Raw genomic sequence first — 19,756 nt, 5'->3', positions numbered from 1 at the left:
AGCATTGGTTTTATGCACTGGGAAATATTTATTTAAAAATTTTGTAACCATTTGTTCCCATGATGCAATGCTATTAGCAGGCAATGTATTAAGCCATGAACGAGCTCTATCTTTTAAAGAAAATGGGAATAGTCTAAGTTTAACATCATCATCTGAAAAATTCTCATATTTGAATGTTTGACAAATGGCATGAAAATCATTCAAATGATTATATGGATCCTCATTTTCTAGGCCATAAAATGTAGGGAGACAATTTAACACACTAGGTTTTAATTCAAAACTCCTAGCAGCTACATTTGGGTATCTTATGCATGACGTGCTCAAATTAGCTAAGGGACTAAAATAGTCCTTAAATGGCCTCTCCTGGGGTGCTTGTAAATCCATTTTATTTTTAACGTGTTTGTGTGTGCGAAGTGTTTTTTCTAATTCAAGGTCTATAGGTTCAAGATTAGGTAATAATGACCTACGACCATGCATGCAAAATAAATAAAATAAAAATAAAGATGCAAACAAAACAAAAAAATAAAGATGGGAACAAAACAAATAAAAATAAAGAAGAGGGAGAAATTACGATACTAACCTTATTGCGCTATTACAACCTTTCTATAAAAATACACAAAAATAAATACGTGAAAGAAATTAACTAAAAATTAAATTAATAAGATAAACAAAAAAAAATTACAAAGAAAAATAAATGGAAAATTAAATTACAAAATTTTAAAGAAGAGAAAAAGAAAAGGAATACTAACCTTTAAATGTAGATTCACTTTTTTTTTTTAATAATAAAAAAAAATACAAGAAAACAAATAAAAGAAATTATTCACAAAAATTAATTCTATGAATTAAAATTACTTACCTCCCCGGCAACGGCGCCAAAAACTTGTTGTGCAAATTTTAATGTACTCGCAAGCGCACGAATCTATTGTAGTGTAGATCAATGGTGACGAGTGTCGATCCCACGAGGAGGTGGATTTTAATTATATGTAGAATTAATTTTGTAAATGGGTGGTTGGAATTGTGGTGGAAGTGATTTAAATTATTCTAAAATTGGAATTGAAATGGCGATAATAAATTCTAAAATTTGACTTGCAATGGCGAGAATAGACTGAAGATAATTCTATTGAAATGACGTACTTGGGTATTCGGATCCGCATCAACATGCATCATGGGCTAAATATTCCTTATTAATGCCAATTAAATCATGAGGGGGGAATCCACACCTCATGAACCACGCTCTAATCAATATGGTGCTAAGGGCTTATCGTGCCAAATAATAATAACCTTATACTAGAGGGCCGGTGAAACCAAGGCGGTACTAGACAAGATTAGTATTATTTGTCGACGAGAAGTCAAAACATCCACAAAAACTAGAGGGGAAGAGAAAATAAATTTACCAAATTAAGCCCATGACACATGTTGAGACTTCACCTTCAACCCAAGCTTGAAAGAAAATTAGCCACTCATAATTGAACTAGGGGCAAAATAGGAATTTATTAAAATACGAAGAAAATACAAGATGGAGAGGGAATTACAGAAAACAGAGTCCAAAAATGGATTCAGAGATATCAAATTAGGGGGGGGAGGCCCCCTTTTTATAGATACATGGAGTAAATCATGGCCATCGGATTAAAAACAGTTTGGACGCTCAGGATTGCGCCACGTCATCAGTCAACAGTCCACGGTTTGACCACGCGGATGAACAGTAACACGGTTTGACCCGACTTTGAACAGTAACGCGGTTTGACCCGGATGAACAGTAACGCGGTTTGGTTGAAAATAATCATGTGTGATGCATGCACCGTACGCGAGATTTTTCGTCTACTGATATGCTGCCACGTCACCATCAACAGTACATAAGAATTTTAGTCCAACAGGATCGTGACACCTCATCAGTCAATGCCACATCATCGGTCAATGCCACGTCATCATCCGTCTATGTGAACAGTGTCGTGAACAGTAACGTATACAGTACCGTACACGTGAATAGTACCGTACATGTGAATAGTGCCATTTTTCCTTTTATGCTCCTCCTAAGGTTTTCGACCGTCCTGAGTTCAAAAGTGATGTCCGTTTTGCCGTCTGATCTCTCCTTTATTGTGAAATGACTATAATGCCCCTAAAATACATAAAATACTTAATTAAAATAAAACACATGTAATTAAATCACAAGAAGGTTAAATATATAAAAGTAAGGGTTGTTAGTAAGACTTAAAATGTAAAATGACGGTTTTCTCCTTTATAAATATGCATTTTCTAACACTCAACATCCACTTACATAAGCAATAAAGTGTTCTTTTCCATTGCATTCTTTAAGGAGAATGGCCCCCCATGACTCATCACTTGCATTTGTTTACAAGATTCTTTTGCCATTTGTAATGAGCTTTAAAGGTGGCGGATTCTATGCAATTTGCTTTAATTGCTTTACAACATTTGTGTGGATTTCTGACCAGGATGGTGGATTCTTTTTTAGAAGTTCAGATAACTTGCTTGTATGGTGATTGACATATGGTAGGAAATCACGAATGTAATTGATAATTCCAATGAATTGTTGAACCTGCTTTTTTGTAAAATTGCTTTCAAGAAATGGAGTAACTCTTGTGCAATGTGGGGTCCAGGCTGATAATGACCATCTTGGATTTTCATGCCAAGAAAGTCAATAGAGGTTGTCACAATCGTGCTTTTCTTATCAAAGATCATGATTCTATGTTCTTGAATGATGTGAAAAAATCGTTGGAGTAACTTGTGATATTCATCATGAGTACCTGAAAAAAGAAGCAAATCATCAATGTAAACAAGGGTATGGTGGAGGATTGGTTGAAAGATGGTGGTCGTGGCCTTTTGAAAAATGGAAAGCGCAGTTTTGAGGCCAAAAGGAAGGACGGTCCATTGATAATGGGCATTTGGGATACAGAAAGCAGTTTTGTATCTTTCAGAGGGATGAATGCCAAGTTACCAAAAACCAGACTTCAAGTCGAATTTTGAAAAGATTCGAGCATTTTTTAAGTGGACAAAAAGGGTGTGTCTGTTGGGTAATGGAAATTTCTGATCTTGGAGAAAATTGTTGAGTGGCCGATAGTCAATGACTAATCATTTTTTGCCACGAAGAATTTCAGACTTTTTTTTAACATAGAAAGCTTGACAAGCCCATTAAGAATCTGTGGGTTCAATGAGGCATTGTTTTAGCAATTGGGCACATTCTTGTTGGGCCAAAATAAGGTCTTGTGGAGTCATGCCTGTATGGGTAGCTCTGGTGGGATTGCTGTCTTTATTAAGTTTGAAAGGTAAGGATATGAAGAACTTTGGGTTTTTTCACAACGAGTTTGGATGGGTAAAAAGGCTGTGGTTTTCAGGGCAAAATTTGAGGATTTGGTCTGTAATGGCTTGGTATGAGGGTGGTGAATTGGCTAAAGAATAGATCTTTATAGTGCTGGTAAAGGGTTTAATCATGGATTTGTAACGGAGACCAAAGGAAGTAATCTGGACATTTTTTGCTTGATGTAGGATGTCAAAACCTACAAGAAGATCTTTGTTTGGCAAAGATGAACTAATTAGTTTTATCCAAACAACACAATTATGAAATAACTGGATTCCTATTGGATGTTTAATAACTAATTTAGTTGTAAAGATTTTTCCATTTGCTGCTTTGAAATGTTCCTCTTAAGTTTTCCAATACTCAGTTGGAAGGATAGTAGGATCAAGCATGCTTCGTTGAGCACCAGCGTTGAGAAAACCAATGGCTATGATAGGTTTATGATATTTGGAAGGGATAATTTGGATTTTGACAGAAGGTATGGGTATGGTACGGTCATGAATGAGAATAAAGGAAGGTTGGACTGTGTAGATATGGTCCAAATCAGAACTGTCTAAATCACTGGATTCTGCTGGTAAGGCAAAGACTGTATCATCAGTTGGCTCTTATTGTTCAGAAAATAAGTGTTCAATTTGGTCTATGGTTGGGGAAAAATCTGTAGTGGATCCCAGGTGTTGGATAAGCTTGATTGCTTTCTGAGATTTAACTGGGTAATCTTTGGCAAAATGACCTTTCTTTTTGCAAATGAAACATCTGCTTCTCTTCTTGTTAGGAAAATCTTTAGAGCGGGATTGCCTTTTCCTGAAAAAGCGAAACTGTTTATTACGCCATTTCTTGGGTGGAAATGGGAAACTAGATTTCTTGAAATGAGACTTTTTCTTTAGTGCACAGTCACACTTCTTTGGATCTTTGCATTTGATATCCAAGTAAGGCTTTTTGCAAGCAGATCTGAAAGGTTCTTTGTCTTTGATGAGTTCCTGAAAGAATTTCTTTTGTTCACACAATTTATCAAGACATCTAAGAGCAATCTGGAATAATTTCCCCAATGATAATGTGTTAATGTTGAGCTTGTGAGCAGCTAACTGACGCTGGATCTCTGGTTGTAATTCTTCTGGAAGAGAGGCCAGAAATACATGTTTGAGGGTAGCATCATTAAATCCATTTAGCTTATAATAAAGTAAAGACATCCGCTTGTAGTGGTAATGATGATCTTTTGTGTTGAGGGAACAACATTTCATATTGAGATAATCATGCCTTGCGGTTTCAGAAGTAGCACTTAGTTCTCCAATAAATTGATCATGGAGAATGGCCAAAGCCTGAGAGACATCGGAAATCTGAATGAACAGATTGGGTTGTTGCATTTGGAGCTAGCAACTGGAGATCAATCCAAGCAGACAACTCTTATAGTCTTTCTTTCCACTTTGTAGGAGGAATATCATCAAAAGTAAACCAATGTCCATTTGAAGGTTTGGAGACTTTTGGCTGAGGTGGAATTGACTGAGAAGATTTACCAGTTTCATGATTTTCTTTATCAATGTCAACAGGTTCAGTTCTTGGGTCAGTGTCAGTGGCACTAGACTGTTCAGTAGGTTCTGCCATGAGGAGTTTGGTAATATCAGCTAGATTTGAATCAGAAGTGTCTAAATCAGACAAATCAGATGACTTAATGGATGATGATTCTGATTGTGAAGGGGAATTTTTAGTAGAAGAATCTAGAAATGGAGAGTGAGAAATTTAGTGAGCAGAATATTGGTACATGGGTTTTTTTTTAAAGAAATAGAAGTTTGGATTGGTGGTGGTTGAGTAGATCCAGGTAAAGAAGTTGGTGATGGAAAGGGTGATGGTTCAAATCTGGATGTCTAAGGATGTTGCTGAGGAATGGGTTTTGGAATCGGGACTGATTTTGGTGTTTTCTTTGGTTTTGATTGAGGTCGGGGAGTAGGAGGAAACAAGGTATGAGTCATGCCAAAAAGTTTCGAAGGTTCATATGTACGAGAAGAAATGAATGGTAAGAAAGGATAATAGGTAGAATTAATCACTGGTAATGGAGAAGAACTCGTAAAAAGGGTAGGCTGGACCTTTTCTAAATCAATTCTGGCAATTTCTGCTTTCAAAGCTCTTATCTCAGCTTCTTTTTTATCAAAATCAAGACTACAGATTCGTTGAGCAATCATAGCCCGAAGTTCAAAGTCAAGTTGAGTAACTCTGTTATGAAGATTTTGATAAATCTGATTTAACTTATCTGTTATAGTATCAACATTTTTCTCAACCTGGTTGGTTTTGTGAGTAATGTTGTCTACCTTGTGATGCAAGGTAGTGAGTGCTTGGTTCTGTACAACAGCATTTTGAGTCTGCCAGTTTAAGACTGCCTCAAAAGAACGAAGTTCTTCTAAGTGACCAGCAGGGGTTACTGCGGATGGGATGAAAGGTTTGGAAATGAAATTCTTTTATTGGTCAGTCTGTTTTTCTAAGGGTGGAAACTGGGCTTGGTATTCTTTAGATGTTGATAGGGAAAACATCATACAGGACTGGATGAGAGGAGCAGCTTAATCTGGAGTTTTACAGGATGAATGTGTCCTGCAGGTAAAGAGAGTTGGCTCATGTTTTTGGATCCAGGCAAGACCTTTGTGATAAATGGGCAAAGGTGCTTGAGAATCAAGCTCAGGTGGATCTTCTGGATGAGCAGCATGGTATCGGCAAGCTAGATAAATGATCTTTTTAGACTTGCGCTTGCGTCTTCTGGTTTCGTCATCATCTTCTTCAATATCGTCCCAACAAGGACAGCCTGCATCACAATTGCCAGAGGTTGGGACATCCCACAAGAAATGTCCATGGAGTTTTGCTGGGTAGATGGGAAAACCTTGATCATCAAAGGCTTGAATGGGTAGGTTTTCTTGTTCTATGTATACATAAGTGATCATTGAAGAATAGGTAAAAGATAATCTGGGTGGTTCTGAAGACGAACTGGGTGGTGGTTTGAAAGTAAGACGAACAATTCCATCTGAATTTTTCTGAAAATGACTTTCAGAGGTTTGTATGGGTTCAAAATTTTGATGAAATTGTTCATAATTGGACAACCATTCTAAAGGCATAAGTTTGATCAATTCGTCTCGGGGAATTTGCCTTGGTATTTGAATAATGGTTGGGATCTCTTCAGATTCTGCAAGAATTTCAATAAAATTTGCACAACAATTATACACACCAATTTATTTTTGGCTTAAAAATTGATCAATTTTAAATCATTTTGTGATTCGAAACTATTCAATAAGCCATTTAAAAATAAATGAAACATAAATGCATACAAGAATAAACACTTCACTAAGAGGTTTTGTAAAGATATCCGCAAGTTGATTTTCAGTAGAAACATATTTAATCACAACATAACAAGCGGTATTGACAACTTCGGCCCAAAAATATTTTGGTAAACCATTTTCATTCAATATGGTCCTAGTCATTTCTTGAACAAACCTATTCGTTCTTTCAACAACTCCATTTTGTTGTGGAGTCCTAGGTGATGAATATTGATGCTCAATGCCAAAATCATTACAAAAATTCTTAAATGCATGATTTTCAAATTCTCTACTATGGTCACTTCTAATACAAGTAATAGAATAAATTTTTTCATTTTGAACCTTTTTATAGAAAATTTTGAACGCATCAAAGGCATCATCCTTATTAGCTAAGAACAATACCCATGTGTATCTAGAGTAATCATCCACAATCACAAATGCATAATATTTGCCACTTAAACTAGCATATCTAGAAGGTCCAAATAAATCTATATGAAGAAGTTGAAGTGGTTTTGAAGTAGAGATGTGCTTTTTGTATTTGAAAGAAGTTTTGATTTGTTTTCCAAATTGGCAAGCTTCACAAACTTTATCTTTTTGAAAACTAATATTTGGAAGACATTTTACCAAATTATTTTTCGAGATGTTTTAGATCAAATCCATACTAGCATGACCTAATCTTCTATGCCATAACCAACCGTCATCATACAATGCAGAGAAACATTTATCATTTGTAAACGCACAATCTATATTAATGGTATAGACATTAACACATCTGTTTCCTACAAACAAAATCTTGCCATCACATGCATTCTCAATAACACATTTTGATTCATCAAAGATAACTCTATATTCTTTATCACATAATTGACTAATGCTAAGCAAGTTGTGTTTTAAGTTTTTGACTAAACACACATTTTCAATAAGAGTAGAGGATACATTACCGAAATTTCCAATACCAATGATTTTTCCTTTTGAATTATCTCCAAACGATACATCTCCACCATTTTCGATCTTGGTAAAACTTGAAAACCAAAAATAATTCCCTATCATGTGTTCTGAACAACCACTATCCAAGTACCACTTATTCTTCTTCTTCTTCAAGCCCTGTAGAGAAAATCTTAAGTTTTAAGTACCCAAACTTTTTTGGGTCCTTGAGATTTAGCAATGGTTCCTTTTGGAACTCAAACACATTTCATACCATAATATGCATTTCTCTTCATTGGACATCTATTTTTCATATAACCATCTTGATTACAATAATGACATACAACTTGATTATTAATAGATTTATTCTTCACAAAGTAGTTCTTATAATACATTTGTTTCAAATTAGGCTAATAGCCAAGTTCTCCTTCATCAAACACACATTTTTGTAAATTAAGCAAATTATACAACATCTTTTGCCCATTTGTAAATCTTAAAACAATCTCATTTAATTCATTACTCTTCTTCTTAAGCATTTCATTTTCATTTTTCAAATTATCTATGTGTGATTCTAGATGCTCATGTGAAGTACTAGGTTTCTCATTTGATAATGCAACTTTATCATGCAATGCTTTATTCTCTAATTCTATGCTTGTGATCTTTGCACTTAAAGATTAATTTTCATCTTTGAGCTCTACCATTTTCTTTTTAAGACATACATTCTTTTTACCAATTTTTATCCATTCATCATGCAATTCTTTGAAAGCATTATGTAACTCATCATATGTAGGAAGATCATTTACCTCATCAAGTTCATCAAATGATTCTTCCCCAAAAGCCATGAGAGCTAAATTTGTCATCTCTTGTTGCTCTTCATCATCGCTTGTTTCCTCATCGCTATCATCCCACGTGGCCACCATAGCTTTCTTCTTGAGTTTGTTGAGGAGAGGATATTACGGTCGTATATGTCCGGGCTTCTTGCATTCATAGCAAGTAATTGGCTCTTTCTTCTCCTTTTTATTTTTGTAGTTTCTAAACTTTCCCCGCTCATTAGTCTTCTTGTAAAACTTTCTAAGTCTTCTAGCCAACATAGCCAACTCCTCATCATCCAGCTCGCTTTCCTCATCACTTTCATGCTTTGAGAGCAATGCTTTTCTTCTTTTCCTCATACCCTTTTTCTACGGCCAAATTTTTTCATATAAAATGAGAGAACCAATTAAATCATCAATAGGTAAGATATATAAATCTTTGGCTTTCTTAATGGCAGTCTTTTTTTTGTCTCCATTCCTTAGGTAGCGACCTAATGATTTTCTTAACTTTCTCGCTATTTGAAAAGGTCTTTCCCAGGGCTCCTAGAGTGTTCATTATGTCTGTAAATCTAGTATACATAGAATACACACTCTCATTTTGTTCTATTTAGAACAAATTCATATTGTCGAGTGTACCTACTAATTTTAGACTCTTTCACTTGATTCGTGCCTTCATAAACAACTTCAAGTTTGTGTCAAATTTCATTAGCACTTTCACAACTAGACACTCTATGAAACTCTTTCTTATCTAGTGCACAAAACAAGACATTCATAACTTTAGAATTTAGAGAAGTTTTTCTCTTTTCCAATTCATTCCATTCCCGCGAAGGTCTTGGAATATCTTCCCGGACTTCATTTTTAGTCAAAGGCATGAAAGGACCATTATTAAAGATTTCCCAAATTTCATAATCTAAAGCTTGCAAGTAAATTCTCATCCTAGTTTTCCAATACAGGTAATCGTTTCCATCAAACTATGGTGGTCTAGTGGTGGACTGTCCTTCCCTAAATGTGGAATAATTTTGAGTTGCCATTAATCTTTAGCTCTAGACGGTTAAGTCTAAACAAGAGCACCTCGTTCTGATACCAAATGAAACAAGTTATGCAACCCAAGAGGGAGGTGAATTGGTATTTAAAACTTATCATAACCAAACCACACAATAATCCAATCTAATGCCTTAATAAATTCGAAAACAATAAGTTCAATAAAACCACAATAATAAATGAATAAGGGAAAAGAAAAACAAACACATGAATTTTTACGTGGCTCGACTATCCCCACCTACGTCCACGCCTCCAAGCGATCCAACCTTGAGGATTTCACTATCCAAGCCTTCTAAGGCTTCAAATGCTTACAATTGACTTCCAAGGTGTCAATGAACCTTTACAACAAAGAGATTATCTCCAAATCTCTTCACTCAAGTGTCTTACACACTTAAACACACAAATTTGAGGAAGAAATAAAAATTACAACAAAAACTCTCTTAAACAGTAAATATACAAATTGAATAACAAAGACGATTCAATGTATATTGATTTGCAAAATGAGAGCTCAATATATGTTGTGTGCTTTTTGTTTTTGCTTACTAAGAGCTTGAAAATGAATTAGATTTGAGTTTATATAGTTTGAGCTCAAAAACTAGTCATTATGTGTTTTCTGATGATAACCGGCTTGCCGCTTTTGGAATCCGGTTAGCCACTTTTATGTTACCGTTATAGCAAAAATTTGAATTTTGGAACATTCGGTATGCCGCTTTCGAAAATCGGATAGTCGTTTTTATTCCAGTAAACTACTGCCCAAAATCCGATCTACCGTTTGTCAAATTTGGTTAGCCACTTGTTACAGTAACTGCTACAGTGAACTTTTTTCTCAAAATTACAGTTTAACCCTAAAATTTTATATAACTGTATTATGACCCAAAACGTTATGAAATTTTTCAAATAGGTCCGATTTCAGAATTTCTAAATAATACTTTGTTAATCCCAAAACTTTTTACAATTATGATATGGCCCAACATATGTGAAATTATAGAATGGCCCAAAATATTTAAATATTTTCAATTAGGTCCAAATTCGAAATTCAAAAAATATTTATTAAAATCAAAGATGACAAAATCTTTTCACTTTAGTCCATATCTTGAAAAACACTCTAATAACATAAAAATCATTTTCTTGTTATAAAAGCACAATGTGTAAATATTTATTTACCCAAAACATGTGGTTTGTTATCATCAAAATCAACATTTATAACCCTATAGGCTAACAACCATAATCATTTTTATTTAATTTTCAAAAAATTTTGTCTGCATAATGAGATTTATTAAGAATGAATGCTTCAGAAGTTCTTAGAATTTTTATTCGTAAAATAATATTAGCTAGACCCATATCTTTTATATCAAACTTTGATTATTCATAGATTTAACTACTTTACCATCACTCCAACTATGAGCGTGACATCAACGTAAAGACATGGTGACATAATCATTTTCTATTCTTTGAAATAACATATTTGTCACACTCATTGCTCATAAAACATTAATCATCATTTGATGTCACTTAAAAGCATATTATTTAAAATCTTGCCTTCAATATTGAGTAAAGAAGTAAACAAAGGTCATTTGATGCAAAAGATTGTTTCCGGATAACAAGTTATTAACATAAATATATAAACTGATCAGCAACAAAAGCTGAATTAAAAATCCTATTTAGACTTAACGAAATTAAATTAAACTTTTAGATCTACTAAGGATAAATTAACAAACACACAAAAAATTTTGGGGGATTTAGAATTGATTTGCTATGTAAAGTAAACTAAAGAATTTATAGCAAAAAATTCTAAAATCGTAGAAAATAGTTTTAAAAAAGATTGAAATATGATGCGAAATACAATAAAAAAATCATATCCATAACTAAATATTAGATTTTAAGTCAATTATTATAATCATATCCATAACTAAATATTAGATTTTAAGTCAATTATTATAATTATCAATCACTTTCTTTTTAGCACAACAATCCTAATATACTTACAAGTTCAATTATCTTGAACTTTCCTTAGCTGTTAAGTACAATAAGCTCTTTGTTTAATCTATTTCCAAGAAATAATCCAGAAAACGCTCTCTAGATTTAATTTAATGAAAGCATTAGAATCAAGAAAGATATAGGCTAAATCTAGAAACAAACACACAAGCTTGGTTTATTTGTTTCGAATTACATTTCACATATAATGAAATGAAAATATCTTATAATTTTGATCATAATCTACCACTTAGGTAACTTTCTATGCTGGTATCAGTCTGTTCGAATGTATATACATAGATAAGGGAAGATTGTCTTCATGATTGGAGATTCAACAACACCAAACCTAACGAATTCGATGTATGTGACTTGGAATGCTGAAAATTCAATGGTAATGACATGGTTAGTAAACTCCATGGATAAGGATATCAATTCTAGCTACTCAATAGCAAAGCAACTTTGGGACAATATTAATGAGATGTACTTTAATCTGGGAAATTAGTCTTAGTTTTTTTAATTAACATTGACAATTTTTAAAAATCCAACAAGAAGATGACAATGTTACCAAGAACTTCAATTTCTTAAAACAGTTGTGGCAAGATCTAGCAACTATGAATGGAAATCTCCAGGGAATAACAATCCCTACAAGAAAATCATTGATAACAATTGCATCTACAAATTTCTTATTGGTCTTAGTATTGAGTTTAATGAAGTGAGGAAGAATAATAGGCAAAACAATATTCCTTTAATAAGTGAAGCTTTCTCTAAGGTTAGAAAAGAGAAGAGTCACAGGAATGTAATGATTCGAAAGAAAAATTTTGATGGGTCAATTGAGAACTCAACACTAGTTGCTTTTGATGCAAATGTTAGTTGGGGGCCATTTCAAATGAAAGGAGGACTATTGAAAAACCTCGTGTGTAATGTGACTATTATAAAGAAATCCTTGCCATACTTAGGAAACACACTGGAAAATTCATGGTAAACCAGCAAATTAGAAAAGCAGCAAAATGGGTGACAAACCCGATCATGGATTTTCATCAACAAATGAAGCTAAGACATGTCCCTTCAACAAAGAACAGGTGAATCACCTTCTCAGAATGCTAAAATCCCATTCTTCATCTGGTTTTCATGTAGGTAATAATTCTAATACCTTTTCCTCTTGTACAAAATTTTCTCTTTGGTTCATAAATCCTAGAGCCTCTAATCAAATGACTGGCTTCTACCCTTTTTCTACTTATTCTCCTTGTTTTAAAAATGAGAAAAAAAAATTAGAATTGCTAATGGAACTTTTTCACCTTTTACAAGGAAAGGTTTGGTAAAATTATTGAAGAGTATAAATCTTAAATTTGTTCCATATGTTCCTAAATTTGCCTATAACCTCTTATCTCTATGTAAATTGTCTAGAAACTCTTCTTGTTGTATAAATTTCTTTGACTCTCACTGTGAATTTACGATGAAAACTTGAGGAGGATGATTGGCAAAGCTAAGATGAAAGATGGTCTTTACTATTTTGATAACAACTTGTCCAGTAATAAAAAAGCTCAAAGGCTTCAATGGTATTAGTTCTACTTCTACTTGTGAACAAATAATACTTTGGCACCTTATCTAAGACATTTATTCCTTTTTTTTTATTTAAAGAGCCATCATACTATTTACTCATCAAAACCTTACCATGCTTCAAAACCATTTTATCTAATTCATAGTGATGTCTGGGTGCCTTCTAAGGTCAATAATATATATGGTAAAAAAAAATTTGTAACTTTTATAAATGATCAAACTTGTTCGTGTTGGGTATATTTGTTGAGTAAAAAATCAGAAGTGGAAAATGTGTGCAAAGAATTTTATAAAATAGTGGAACATCAATTTTAACCAAAATTAGTATTCTTTATTTCTTGAGAGGAAAAGGCATTCATAATCAATCTACATGCATTGATACTCCACAGAAAATGGAATTGCTGAAAGAAAAAACAAAAATTTACTTGAAGTAGCTCATGCTATAATGTTTTCAATGCATGCTCTGAAATATCTTTGGGGTGAGGCTATTTTAGTAGCATCCTATTTGATTAATAAAATGCCTATATGTGTTCTAAAATATAACACACCCTTAGTCTGTTTTAAAAAAATCTTTTTCTAGAATCAAGAATATACCCTAATTTGCCTTCAATAGTCCTTAGTTGTATTGTATTTGTCCACAATACTTAGCAAATTTAGAATTAAACTTTATCCTACGGTTGAAAAATGTGCTTTTATAGGTATGCTCTAAACAAAAACTAGTACAAATAATATAACCTCAAACTAGAAAAATACATGTAATCATGGATTTTTTTTTTCAAAAAATGAATCCTATTTTCACAAAAATTCTTTCAGGGGAATAAAGAAAAAGAAGAAGAAAACTTTTAAGACTTTTCCACTACTACTCTCTCAACTTCAGTTATTTCTAATTCTCCTTCTATTCTTTCTTCCACTAATATTTTTGGTTTTCAAAATAAAGAAAAAATGGTCAATAAAATGAAATGATGGCAGTCCTTGTCAATCGATGCCAAATTTAGATACAAATAGGGGGAGCAATACTATAAGAACCAAAATGATCAAAATTTTGATCTTCTAGCTTGTACAAGGTAAAGATCTCATCATGATGGTAAAGATCTACCTATTACTCTTGGACAAAATCAATCAAAATCTTCGGGAGATAATCCTATGAATTTACAGGTAATCCTAGTTCTGTTTTATCTTCACCCCTGTTCTAATAAGTCTCTCAGCAAGCAACTCTCAAATCTTGATATTCTTATGGCAATTAAAAGAGGAACCAAGACCTAATCTAATCATCATATTACAAGATATTTATCCTACGAAAGATTTCTCACAACCATAGGGCATTTACTTCTAAACTCTCGCCCTTGTTTATTTCAATAAATATTCAGGAAGTGCTTAATGATTCAAACTAGAAATTATCAATAATAGAAGATATGAATGCTCTTACAAGAAGTGGTAATTGAAAGATAGTTGACTTGCCAAGGGGGTGCATATGAGTATGTACTATGAAATGTAAGACAGATGGGAACATGGAGAGGTACATGGCAAGGCTAGTAGTAAAAGGTTTTACACACACCTATAAAATCGACTACTAGGAAACATTTGCACCAGCAGCCAAGATAAACTCAATTCGAGTTTTATTATCATTGGTTATGAATTCAAAGTGGCCTTTATATCAATTAGATATAATGAATGCATTCCTAAATAGAGATTTAAAAGAAAAAGTCCTTATGAGCCTACCACCTAACTTTGAGGAGAAACATGGCAATAATAAAGTTTGTGAATAAAAAAATATTATATGGTCTTAAACACTCCCCTAGAGCATGATTTAAACACTTTAAGAAGGCTATAAGGAGCTATGGTTAAAGTTAAGTAGATCATTCCTTATTTTATAAGCACTTTAGCGAAGGTAAAAATGCTATTTTAATTGTATATATAGATGATATTATCTTGTCAGGTCATAATAGTAGTGAATTAGAAAGATTAAAGACAAAACTTGCTAATGACTTTGAGATCAAGGACTTGAGCACATTGAAATATTTCCTTAGAATGGAGTTTGAAAGATTTACAGAAGGCTTATTTGTTAATTAACATAAATATATTCTTGTCTTACTTGGTGAAATAGGCCTACTTGGTTGCAAAGCAGCTGAAACTCCAATTACGCGTAATCTAAAGCTACAATTTACCAAACCTGAAGGTATGGTGAACAAGGTGAAGTACCAAAGATTTGTAGGTAGACTAATCTATTTGTCACATACACATCTAGATATAGTCTTTGCAGTAAGCATGGTGAGCAAATTCATGCATTACCCCAAACCAGAACAGTTTGATGTAGTCTACAAATATTAACATACTTGACAAGGACTCCAGGAAGGGATCTACCATTCAGAAAGTATGACCATACAAAAATTGAAGTCTATATTGATGTAGATCGGGCTAGGAGTTAACTAATAAAAGATCAGCTTTTGGTTATTGTACCTTTGTTGGAGATGATTTTGGTACTTGGGGAAGCAAGAAACAAAATATGGTGGCTAGGAGTAATGCTAAAGTAGAGTTTAAAGTTGCCAATTGGTTTTGTGAAGTAATGTGGATTAAAAGATTGTTGGAATAGTTTAAGATTTTGAAATCCTCACTAACTAAAATATATAGTTATAATACAGAAACCACCTCAATTGCTCTGCATGATAGAACAAAGCACGTCGAGGTAGATAAACACTTTATTGAAGAGAAACTCGATAATAGATTGACTTGCATGCCATATATTCCCACTACTAAGCAGATTGTCGATATACTTACAAAAGGGCTACATAAGAAGTAGTTTGATAGTTTGATTAGCAAGCTGGAAAAGGAAGAAATCTTCAAACTAGCTTGAGAGGGAGTGTTGGAAAATAAAAAAATTGACTGAGATATTGCCTTATTTTAAGAGATTTGGCTGACATATTTTGGGTAAGTTATTCAATCAAGAGAGATTGAAATACAAAAGACTCTATCTCTAATCTTCTCTTCTGTTTTAAGTTTATAAAAACATAAAATGCTAATAAAGATTCAAGAAGTTTATAAAAATATCAAATAACCGCAAAGAAAATAATAAAAATTGATGCGAAGTTAAGTAATTATCATCAATTTTTAGTCAAAATTTCTGAGCCATTATTTTTAGTGGTTACTTCAAGCCATATAATGATTTACAAATTTACAAGCTTTCTTTTCTTATCTTGGAGCTATAAAGGCCGCAGGCTTTATGCTTAATGTGTATAAGGTGATGATAATACAACAAAATCTATGTATAGTCCTAATGTTAGGACAAAACTAATTTTATCATTATGACGGGATTATAACATAAAAAATTATTGTTTTAAATTAGTTATCCTTGTAAGTGATATTGAAATAAAATATGTACTACATTAATAATTAGTTAGTCGTATATATCAAATCCAATGTATAAACATTAATAAAAGAGATGGCGTAGTTTCAAGAAACTAATAATGTACTTATCCAATGTTAGGAAAATGAAAAATTATCTTAAAAGTCTAATTGTTTGCATTATATTTAATATTTTTCTCTTAAGGTAAATTTTATAAATAATGTACAATGATTTGATAACAACTTTTAAAAATAAATTTTTATTTACAACAAGTTTATAAACATATTTTATGGTTATTATCGTTTTTTTACTTCAAGAATTGTAAAATATCAAATGACAACAAGAAGTATTGTTCCCTATCATTTACTGCTATAACTTTACAAAATTTTTCATTTTACTGCATTTCTTTTAAATAGAAAGTTGACTAACAAAATGTCAATTTTACCTTTTATAGTAAAATACTCAAATAGAAATATCAAATAATAGACAAAAAAATTTATTGGTATGCCCTTAAATTAAATTATGAATAATCCTTAATTTATTCTAGGAAACGAATTAACAAAAAATACCCCTGGATATTTTTGTTGAAAAAAACACAATCTATTCTTAAAAAAAAAGAATAAAACTTATCTATAGAATCAACGCTTTCATATTTAAGGTTTTTTAGAATGCATTTTTTTAACAAAAATATTCAAGAGTATTTTTGTTAATTCACTACTTTTATAGTTATAATAAATTTAGAGTTATTCATAAACTCATAATTAAAATTCTTATTAAACAATTTAAGGGCATAACAATAATTTTATATCTACCCTTTGATACATTTATTTTTGTATTTTACCATAAAGGGTAAAATTGTTATTTTATTAGTCAATTAACTGGTCAAATAATAGTTCTAATGTAAAAATAATAAAATGAAATGTTTTGCAAAGTTACAGTAGTAAAATAAGAGGAAACAATATTTCTTATAGTCAGTTAATATTTTAGAATTCTTGAAATAGTAAAATGATAATAACTCTATATTTTATTTCATCTTAAACTTTTAATGTAATATGGTAAATACATTTTGCAATATACAAATAATTATTATTTTGTGGAGGCAAGTTTTTTAAGATGAGATCTAAAAAGTCTATAACTTATTATAATATAAAATGTAAAAGGCCTATAACTTGTTATAATATAAAATTTATTCTTATTTATAGTTGTCTTAAATTGAAAATAAATTTTTTGATGATTGTGGAGGTTATTTTTGTATAACATATTACTATAAAGAGATTTTACTGTATAAAATAAATTTAGGGTAATTATCCACCAACCATCTGTTTTTTCGGACTTTTTCAAAAATACACATAATTGTTTTTTGGGCTGATTTCCACCTGAAGTTACAACACATATTATTTTTCCACTGCTATCTAAACTCCGTGAGAGAAGTTAACAGAATATTAACAAAATGACTATTTTACCTTCCTTAATGTAAAATTGCTATTTCACCCTAATTCATGAGAGAAGTTAACAGGATATTAACAAAATGACTATTTTACCCCCTTAATGTAAAATTACTATTTCACTCTAATTAAATAAAAAAATTAAATTACTTCAATTTTTCTTTGCAATTTAGACATTAGAAAATAAGTTAATTTTTACCTTTTTTTTCCTCTTTCTACCGCATTTGAATGGCGTTGATTTTTGTTATTCAGGTGAAATGACAATTTTACTCCTATGACATCAGTTTGGTTATAACATAATGCAAATGGAAGTGGAAAAGTACAAGAAAATGTAACTTCTAGTGGAAATCAACCAAAAAAATAAGATATGTATATTTTTTTTAAAAAAAGAGAAAGAACATGTGGTCAGTAGATAATTTCCCATAAATGTATTATCTGAACCGGTTCTCCATATAAGCTACATGGCGTAGGTAAGGGTGGGCAATAGTCGATTCAGGACTTGAACTGAACCGAACTAAAACCGATCGGTTCTCAAGATGAACTGAATCTGAACCGAATTTAGGAACCAAAATATTTCAATTCAATTTGGTTCAATTCATAAATTTAATTCGGTTCAGTTCAAATTTTTTATTTTCTTATTCTACAGCTTTACCCCTAATATTATCAGATTTTATAGTTTCCACTTAATTTTATTGAATTTTGCAGTTTACACTTACATTAACTACCCAGTACCAACTACACTCGACACACATAATAACACTATATATAAATAAACAAATATAAAACCCTCATATCAAAAGAAAAATAATAAAAGTCCCAATATAGAATAGTCGCAATTTATAAACACGCTAGAGCTTAATGTTGACATAAATGACCTTACAATATTGATTTTGATGATAACAAACCATATATGTTTTTATTAAAAAAGTTGGAGCTATAATATTAAACAAACTCTTAAAGCCAGATAATTTTAAATACATGTTTAAGAATCTGGTAATCAATGGGTAACCGTTAATTTTAATCGGAAAACTTTTTTTCTAAAAAAGGTTATTTAATCTTGATTCTGGAAGATAACAGTGAACCGTTTACCAAAAATAGTTCACCGACAAATTCGAGAGAGCACACTTTGAAGAAACGGCAAACAGTTTACAAAAAACAGCTAACCGATAAATTCTAGATATCTTGAACTCTTAAATAATTAAGGTTGTCTTGAACTCTTGAATAATTAAACATCTAAAATGAATAAAATAAAAATAAATAAGTAATAATGATTTATTTAACAAGTTATTAAAATAAAAAAAATCAATTAAATTTAATTTAACTACTAGCCAACATATCATAATTTAATTTAATTTAATTTAACAAGTTATGCCAACATATCATAATTTACTTCCAATAATTGTTAATTCAATTGAAAATATCCATGCCAAACTGCCAATATCAAATTGCAACCTTACAAAACTAATTAAGTCATTAATCATTATGCCAAATAAGTTAAATAACAAATATTATTTTCAATTTTTCATTGATAGAAGTATGATACATTTGTTTATTTTCAATTTTTCAATTCTTGGCCGCAGCAATATACAATACAACCATTTCACTGCCACAAGCCACAACCACTATATTTGCTCACCATTTTTAAGTCCACTAACAAATATATTATACAAACCAACAGTCCACAAAATCAACCCCCAACAGAAACTAAAGAGTATACAAACAAACGAGCCATGACATAAATTTTTTTAAAAATAGACACCTACAGGTTGCAATGCCCAAGATGATCGTGTGCAAGGGGCTAAGGACGACGTCACCGTGCTTGAGGGGAGGGGTTGTGTTGCTGCTAAAGGGTTGTGCTAGGTGTCGACCGTGGTGTGAGGCAAGGGAGAGACATGAGGAAGAGACAGAGAGGGGCTGAGCTGAATTACGCCGTGCACGCGCAAAGGGGAAAGATACCGCTGAGGGATGGTGCTGCTGCTGAGGGACTGCGCCGTGAGGAGAGGGATCTCACGAGGGAGAGAGGCGAGGGAGAGACACAAGGGAAAGCGATGCAATCGTGATTTGCAATT

The sequence above is a fragment of the Citrus sinensis genome, chromosome 3, assembly GCF_022201045.2.
Source record: "Citrus sinensis cultivar Valencia sweet orange chromosome 3, DVS_A1.0, whole genome shotgun sequence".
NCBI classification, from domain to species: Eukaryota; Viridiplantae; Streptophyta; class Magnoliopsida; order Sapindales; family Rutaceae; genus Citrus; species Citrus sinensis.
Note: the sequence above shows the minus strand (reverse complement) of the source record.